Raw genomic sequence first — 9,155 nt, 5'->3', positions numbered from 1 at the left:
TTGTAAAACCCACACTTCACGAAGCTGGAGCTTTTCTACAGAGTCCCATAAATTACTGTTCAAAATATTTTGGTACATCTCTGCATTCATTCTACCATCTATCACATGTAAATTGCCAGTGCCATTTGCAGACAAACACCCCTACACAATGATGTTGCCACCTCCAAACTTTACAGTAGGAATTGTTTTTCGGCGAATAGGTGGTACCATCTTTCCCCCAAACATGGCTACACGAATTTTGTCCAAACAATTCAATTTTCGACTCGTCTGTCCAAAGAACATTTTCCCAGAATGTATCAGATTTATCATTATGTTCATAAACAAATTTTAAACGGGCATCTCTATGCCTTTTAGTCAACAGTGGAGTTTTTCTAGGAGAGCATGACTTCATTTCATTCCTATGAAGTTCATTGCTGATTGTTTATAGTGTAACACTAGTCCCTGAAGCTAACAAATCTTCTTGCAACACCTTTCTGGTGATCATTGCATTTTTTTCAATTCTTCACTTCATTTTTCTTAAAGATCTAGGGGAAATCTTGCGTGGTGCACCAGATCTTATTTTGTTTTCAACAGTTCCCGATTTTTTATATCTTTGAATAAATGAAGATATGGTAGAAAATGGAATACAAAGTGTCTCTGATATTTTCCTGTAACTTTTACCTGCTTTCCACTGTTCAATAATTAAGTTTTTCACTGAATTTGCGAGTTCTTTACTTTTCGCCATTATTACGACACTACTTTATGTTGTCTCAGTGCTGAATGAAGAAGATAGCCTTTTGACACTTAAAAATGACCACTGATAAGATTATTGGAACAAACGAGAAAGTTCTAGTAAAAAAAAATATTATTTTAACAGTATTTTGTGGCATAGAAACTCATAAATTTATCCTGTACGAATACTTTCTTCAACCCTAAATATTTATAATTGTATATAAATTCATTAGTTACTATAATTTATTAGTTTCTTTTGCATATTCTTAGTTTATGCATGTGTATGCAAATATAGTATTGGTATATCCCATTTATGTTCATTAGAAATTAAATAAAGAATTTTGACATGTACGAATATTTATTTCCCCCCACTGTATATATGTATGTGTGTGTATATGTTTGTGTGTCTGTGTTTGTCTCCCCAACGTCGCTTGACAACCGATGCTGGTGTGTTTACGTCCCTGTAACTTAGCGGTTTGGCAAAAGAAGCTGATAGAATAAGTACTAGGCTTACAAAGAATAAGTCCTGGGGTCGACTTGCTCGACTAAAGGCAGTGCTCCTGCATCGCCAGTCAAATGACTGAAATAAGTAAAAGAGTATATATACATCTTTTGTATACATTTCTGGTATTTCATTAATATAGTAAAATTTTATATATTGATCTGTCTAAGTTGTTTATCCCCACATTTATTTGTGTGTGTGTGTGTAAGCTCCAAGGACCGAGGTGTAGGAAGAAAGTTAGCTTCAAGCAATCCGTAGTAAATATAATAAACAACTTTCAGGAACAATAGTGGTTTATTGTGGTGGAAGGTTGTAGATTTTTTCATATCAAAGTACAATAAGGTGAAAAAATTATTTTTTTATATTTCATGGTAGGCAGCCAGGTTTGCTGGGTATGCAAATAAGAATACAAGAGTTAAGGAATGGAGTAGATAAGATCCGGGCAACATGTTTTATAACAAGCGGAACCTTAGAAGTAGTAAATATCCGAGTGAAGTGTATACTGCAGAGCACTCACGAGGCCAAATTGAATAAAAGAAGTTTATATTGTAGCAAGGAGGTACATGTTAACACACAGAAGATTCGATTGTTAACATGTACCTCCTTGCGACAATGTAAAACTCATTTAATCAAGATACTCTTGGCCTGTGGTATACACCTTGCTTAGATATTTACCACATCCAGAGACAGACAAATAACAAAGTTGAAAAAGTCTTACAAGTAAATAATAACAAGGAATCTGTCACAGCATAGATGAACATTATTGTCATCACCATCGTCAATGGGCAGACTCTACTACCCCTGCTGATGAAAACATCCCTTGGATGAAATGTCAGTATAACATATGGTTAACCCCCAGTTTCTCCTGTTACTCATTTTCAGTTAAGTAGTCAGGAACAACATGGCATGAAGTGCTTTGCTCAAAGAAATTGAACTCATAATTTCCAGTCTGGATATTGAACTCGTGTGAGTCTAATGTCCTAATCATGGGACCACACATTAGCACAAATTAACACTGGCTTCAATGTCTCATAGAATTTGTTTCTGTCCTCTTACCTTCTAAATACATTACACACTGTAAAGTGGTTGATGTTAGAAGGGCCATCTAACCATAGAAAACAGATAAGTGAGGTACCCTGACCATACCTAAGAAACAAAACTGACTTCATCTTTCACACTCTATCCAACAAATACCAGTATGGAAAATAGATGTAAAATTATGAAAATGATGAAATCACACCAAAATAACTTAATTTCTCTAAGATCAAATCAGTAAGAATGACTAACTATATCCTCTATAGCCAACGAAAGAAAGAAATTTTAAAGGATCCCTTAGTTAATGTAATTCTGGATACAAAGGCAGGATAATCACAATTGGAATGTTTTTGATCTAAGATCTGCTTCATCAGAAAAGATATGGGGCAAGGTGAAGCATTAAGCAACAACTAGACCAGTTAGTAAATGTTAATGAATTTCATTTGGTTTTAATCATGATTGTTCTAATTGTTTGATCAAGAGAATGGCCTCCTCACTGAATTAATGTGCAAATGGTGAGATATTCTGTAGACAAGCATGCTCTTACCTTAATTCTCAGACAAACTCAGTGTAACAGTATGATCTTTTGAACGACAGGTACAGTCTATTTAACGGTGTCGTTTCATACAGTTTCTATCTACCCAAAGTCACTTGCATGGCTTGGTTTGACCTGAGGCTATAGTGAAAGACACTTGTCTAAGATGCCATTGGAATAAAAATGAACCCAGAAACTCCTGATCATAAAGCAAACTTCTCAAATGTTTTAGCCATGCTTGTAGTCTTCAAACTCTGGCACCACTGCTTTGTCCATTTTTCAGTGGTTTCAATTACTGAATAGATGAGGAAAAAGCTAGGTCAGAGCTGTGTAGTTAAGAAGTTTGCATTGCAATCACATGGTTTTGGGTTCAATCCCATTGTGTAGCACCTTGGACAAATGGCAGAGTATTTCACAGGCTCAAGTTGACCAGCTGTAACTCAATAGAGAGAAACTGTGCAGAGGCTCAGTGTGTGTCATCATCATTTAATATCTGCTCTCTATGCTGGCATGGGTTAGACAGTTTGACTGGAGTTGATGAACTGGAGAGCTGCACCAGGGTCCAGTCTGATTTGGAATAGTTTCTACAGCTGGATGCCCTTCCTAATGCCAACCACTCCAGGAGTGTAATGGATGCTTTTATGTGCCATTTACACCAGCAACGACCACAATGACTACAACCAACGACCACAACTACAATGCACAGATGTCATTTAAAGTTCATCATCATCATCATCATCGTTTAACGTCCGCTTTCCATGCTAGTTGGATGATTTGACTGAGGACTGGTGAACCAGGCTCCAATCTGATTTGGCAGAGTTTCTACAGCTGGATGCTCTTCCTAATGCCAACCACTCCGAGAGTGTAGTGGGTACTTTTACGTGCCACTGGCATGAAGGCCAGTCAGGAGGTACTGGCAACGGCCATGCTCGAAATGGTGTATTTTACATGCCACCTGCACAGGAGCCAGTCCAGGGGTACTGGCAATGAACTCGCTCGAATGTCTTTTCAAGTGAGTTCATTGCCAGTTAATGTGCATATATATATATATATATATATATATATACATATACACACACACATTTTTTATTGATGCATATCAGCAATAGATTTCAACCCCCTAAGTGAAAACTGAAAACCCAGTGCTTGTCAAATGAATTCATTTAAACCATTTATTCCACTCTCTTTTGTTAGCCTTGCAACCAGAGGAATAAAGTAAACCAATAACTGATCCACTGGGAATCTGTAATTATTGATGCAATTATGCATCAATTTGCAATTTAATCCGGCTTCATTTCATTTATAAGCTTTATATCTAACCTCTTTGTTACCAGATTTTTGTTAAAATACACTGCTTTTGTTTCAATTAATTTTGAAAATAATGATAATTTTTGGACGATATAACTTTGTCATTATTAAGCTAGATTTTTAAAACATAAATTAACACAGAATTTTGATGGAAGGTTCTAATTTAGATCATTTTAAACATGAAGTTTGTATCATAAAGCCAGGGACGGTGTCAGTCAAGATGGTACCAAAAGGATCGAAATTTCAACATAGCCTTGTTTTAAGCATCTCTCTCTCTCTCTCTCTCTCTCTCTCTCGCAATCTATAACTGACATGTAGATTTTTTTTCAACTTTTTAACTTGAGGTCCCAATTAAGAACAGAAATATCTATAGTTCCGATACTGGTATTTTCCCTGAAAAATATCTTTACTGCCTGACTGGCCTTCGTGCCGGTGGCACGTTAAAGCACCCACTACACTCTCGGAGTGGTTGGCGTTAGGAAGGGCATCCAGCTGTACAAACTCTGCCAGATCAGATTGGAGCCTGGTGCAGCCATCTGGTTCACCAGTCCGCAGTCAAATCATCCAACCCATGCTAGCATGGAAGGCGAACGTTAAACGATGATGAAAACAGAGAGAAAGAAAAGAGAAAAAAAAATACAATAAATTGATAACAATTTAAATCAACAACAAAATCAGTGAACTTTTCCATCAATTCTAGTTGAATAATTAATGTCATTTTTTTTATTGCCAAGCAGGACATAGTACATTGAGTGTCTGACTGTATGTGTGTGTGTGTATGTATATATATATATATATATATATATATATATGATAAAATTTACTGGTCACAACCATCAAGTAAGCTTCTCATCAGTTCAAGAAATAAATTCTCCATCAGCAGTCTTTTCAATACTTTTTATGAAGAAACTTTGGTCAATAGCTGCAACTTTTCAGTTTATTTATCAAACTCTTTGCCAAAACAAGGTTCATCTCTAAACCAAGCTTTAATCAATACATAGTTCAGTTTCCATTCCCTTACAAAATGCACTGACTTAAACTTTCTCATTTTTTACTCATTTTTTTTTTCTTTCTTTTCTCAAATTCATATTTTCCTCATCATCAACAATATTAATGTTGTTATTATTAGTTAAAAAAAAAACATGAAGAAATCCATGAAAATATGGAATTGATAAATATCAAGAGCAAATAAATATATAAATAAAAATCAGCCTCCAACATTTTTTTCCTTTTTTTGTGGGTATGTGGAGGTTTGTCCTGGAACACAAAACAGACCAACAGAACAAAAGAAAGCAAAACACATGGCAATAAATAAAATCCAAATTTACATGTGTGTGTATGTTTATATATATATATATATACACACACACACATGCATGCATATACAAGTGTGAGTGTGCACATAGACACATCAATATGAAATGCAGAAGAAGGAGAGTGAAGTTTAACCAAATTGCAAAATTAAACTTAAAAATTATTATAACACCTTTTAAAAATGTGCTTTTGACCACAAGTGCCAACCAGGTATTTTTTCCCCCTTTTTTATGAGTCTCCACAAGAAACAATACAATTCAAATGATGTAAGCCTTATCTGAATTATGATGTGAAAAACAGCTACCCATTTAGCAATTAGCGCATACTCTCTCTCTCTCATATGTTGTGTTGAAACAAGTATCACCATCTTATAAGCAGTGTCATTTGTTTCTAATATTTCATGAAACATGAAATATTTCCTTGCCTGCAATCAAGTCTGGCAACAGGAAGTGTATCTGGTCACAGTAAATCTGCCTCAACAAATCCCATATAAGCATGGAACACTTGATGTTAAAACAATGATGATGATATATGTTTTGTATATTATATCACACACACGCACATATATACATATGTATAATGTCTAACATTCAATATCATGTTTATATATATGTAGCGCAGCCATGGCTTATGATTAAGAATTTTACTTCACAACTAAGAGATTCTGAGTTTGATAATACTGCATGATACCTTCAGTAAAGGCCTCTATGTATAGCTCAAAGTTGCCCCAATACTTTGTGAGTGAAATTGTGCAGAATCCTGTGTGCATATATATATATGAGTCCATGCCCATCCAAGTTTGTGCATATGTTTAACATAACACAACCAGCTAAAAATCAAAACTGCCAGAGAGAAGGTATCTTAGACACTTGATAAATACACACCAATAAATAAGTATAAGATTGGGGCTGATATGCTCAATTAAAACTCCTTGAAGGTGTTGCCCCAGCATGGCTATAGTCCAATGACTAAAAGTAGTAAAAGAATGGGTGTGTATTAGATATAAATGTGTGTGAGTGTTAATGTCAAATATATATTTAAGGCAAGCTGGCAGAACCAGTAAAGAGTCAGAAGAAATGCCCTTGTGGCTCTTTACATTCCGAGTTCAAATCCTGCCGAGGTCAACTTTGCCTACCAACCCTCCAAGGTTTTTTAATATAGAGTAACCAATGAGAACTGGGGTCGATGGTATTGGCTTATCTTTTCCTCTTGAAATTGATGGCCTTGTGTCAAAATTAGAACCAAGATATATATATATATATAGACATACACATGTATATATACATTATATATTTATATACTCTAAATATATATTATAAATATTATACATATATGTGTATATATATAGTGTATATGTTATAAATATGTATAGATGAGGAAATGGAGATCTGTATGGAAGTAATACTGAACAAGAAATAGAAAATATAATACTTCCTCTCGTTGTTACAATTTTATGTGATACAGGTGTTATTTATAAAATAAAACAGTAAATGCAAATACAATACGCAATAGAAATTCTTCAACATTGTTATTTGTTGTTGTTAAGGAATTCATACAAATATTTCAGAGGAAAGCATATAAAATATGGAACCAAAAAATTACCTCGATAATATTGGAATGCCCATTATCTAAACCCTGATACTACCCCTGCCAAGTTTCTTGAATAATTGCTACAAGCAATATTTTTTTGTTTAAATATAATTTATTTCAAGATTTCTATTAAGGATTTTCAATGTTTTTTTTTTGTATTTTTTTCTTCTTTTTCTTAAGAATATTAAAGTGGACATCATTTCCAATAGTTTCCAAGATATGGCAGTATATGCAGATTTATTAATAACCTTTTAGCTCACTGGAGAATAAATCATAGGCTAGCCAGTAGAACTTTGAACTGGTTATCAAAACAAACAAAAAAACAATTTTAATAAAAGAAAGTTCCATTTTCCTAAACTGAAAGTCCCCATTCTGCAGATTCAACGCCATAGCAGACAGGAGAATACAAGTTTCAAATTGGGAAACAAAGGGACATTGTTAGGGCTTATTTTACAGCAGCATTACAAACCTAATCTGACCTGAGATAAAGCATTTATTGCAAACTGGTAGAGCTGTTTACTTAAACAAGCTTGTCCATAATCACTTAGTACCTTTACAACTTGGTTGTGCATATTTTTTTTTGACAAGTAAGGTATAATGCCTTTCTCAAGGATCAGGCTGATTGTGATGAGATAAAATAGCTGATGGTTTGTACTCAGTTGGCTGTTGCAGATCATAGAATCTATAAATAAAACATTTTTATTTTAGATATCTGAATGTTATTCAAGAAATGCAATTAGATGAAAGAACATAACCACCAGTGAAAAAAAAAAAAAAAATTTTTAATTCAGCTGAAAAGCTAAATGTTCTCCAGATATCTTCTTCAAATGAAATTTATCATTTTATACTCAGCATTTTAGTGAAGATCATAATTATTAAGGAAGAAGATGAATTAAAGCCAAAAGATTTCCACTTTCAAAATAAAAAAAAGTGTTTCAAAATTCATTAACAAAAAAGTATTGAAAAGGAGATCACTTCATTTATATATGTCAGGAAAAAAAAATAAATTAAGGTTCTTTAATAAATCAAATCTCTAATGGTGGCAAATGAAGAAAGACCATCAGTAAGAATAAAAAATGATTGATATTATAAATAGTGAGTGTTGATCCAAATTAACAGTGAAATAAAAATGATTGTTAAAAAAATACAAAAGACAAAAAAGTTGAAAAGAAACCAACAAACAAAATTAAATAAATAATAAAAACTGTTGTTTTATAATCCTGATATAGACACCAAGGCTGGCTCTAAAATTCCTGAGACCCCATTCAAGCTAAGCTTTGGCGCCCCTGTATCGCAAAGTTTGGTGTATTAGAACTGTCACTATGACAATGTTTACTGAGGGAGTGAGAGAGACAGAAAGAATGTTGAAAAGTTTTACAATATGTTTTTTTAGAACTTTTGAACGTGATTAAAAATTCTCTTTTTTATTTTGTCTTTGTATTTTGATGGTTTAACATTTCCAGGACATATTTCTCATAAAATACATAGTCCACATGTATCAATTAATTTTGAAAATAATCAAGATCCAGAGGAATTCAATAAACTTTTATTATCATTATCATTATTATTAAGCTGGTATTTGGAACATGAATTAACAGAAATTTCTGATTTAAGATAATGATGGAAGGTTTTACTTTAAATATGAACAATTTGAAACAAGAAATTTTATACCATTGAATCAGAGTTGATATCAAAAGGGTTAAACAGATAAAAAAATGCTACTTGTTAGCATTTTGTGCTCTGAAATAATTGCCAGAGGCTGTTGTACAATGAGCTGGCCTTGATAGCAACTAAATTAATGAACAGTGAGAGTAAAAGCATCTCACTACTTAAATGTAACACTTTATTTAATATTTTGTTTAAAAGATTATATTCAAATATTTTAAATTTGGAAAAAGAAAAAAAAAACAATTCCATGAATGTAAACTTAAGGAACCAATATTATTTTATTCAAAAATTTAATTTCATTCTTTCTCTCTCTCTCTCTCAAAAAATTCCTTTCTTAACCCTTTAGCATTCAGATTACTGTCAAATATGATGCTTATTTATTCACATTGTTTTCAATTAATCATGCATTATCTCATAGTTTTGTGATTTTGATGACATTAGGTCAGAAGTGGCCAATTTGAACAGAAAACTGTTAGAATATTTGGGCCGAAT

This window comes from Octopus bimaculoides, chromosome 1 (assembly GCF_046866305.1).
Source record: "Octopus bimaculoides isolate indiv1 chromosome 1, ASM4686630v1, whole genome shotgun sequence".
In the NCBI taxonomy this organism is placed as follows: Eukaryota; Metazoa; Mollusca; class Cephalopoda; order Octopoda; family Octopodidae; genus Octopus; species Octopus bimaculoides.
Note: the sequence above shows the minus strand (reverse complement) of the source record.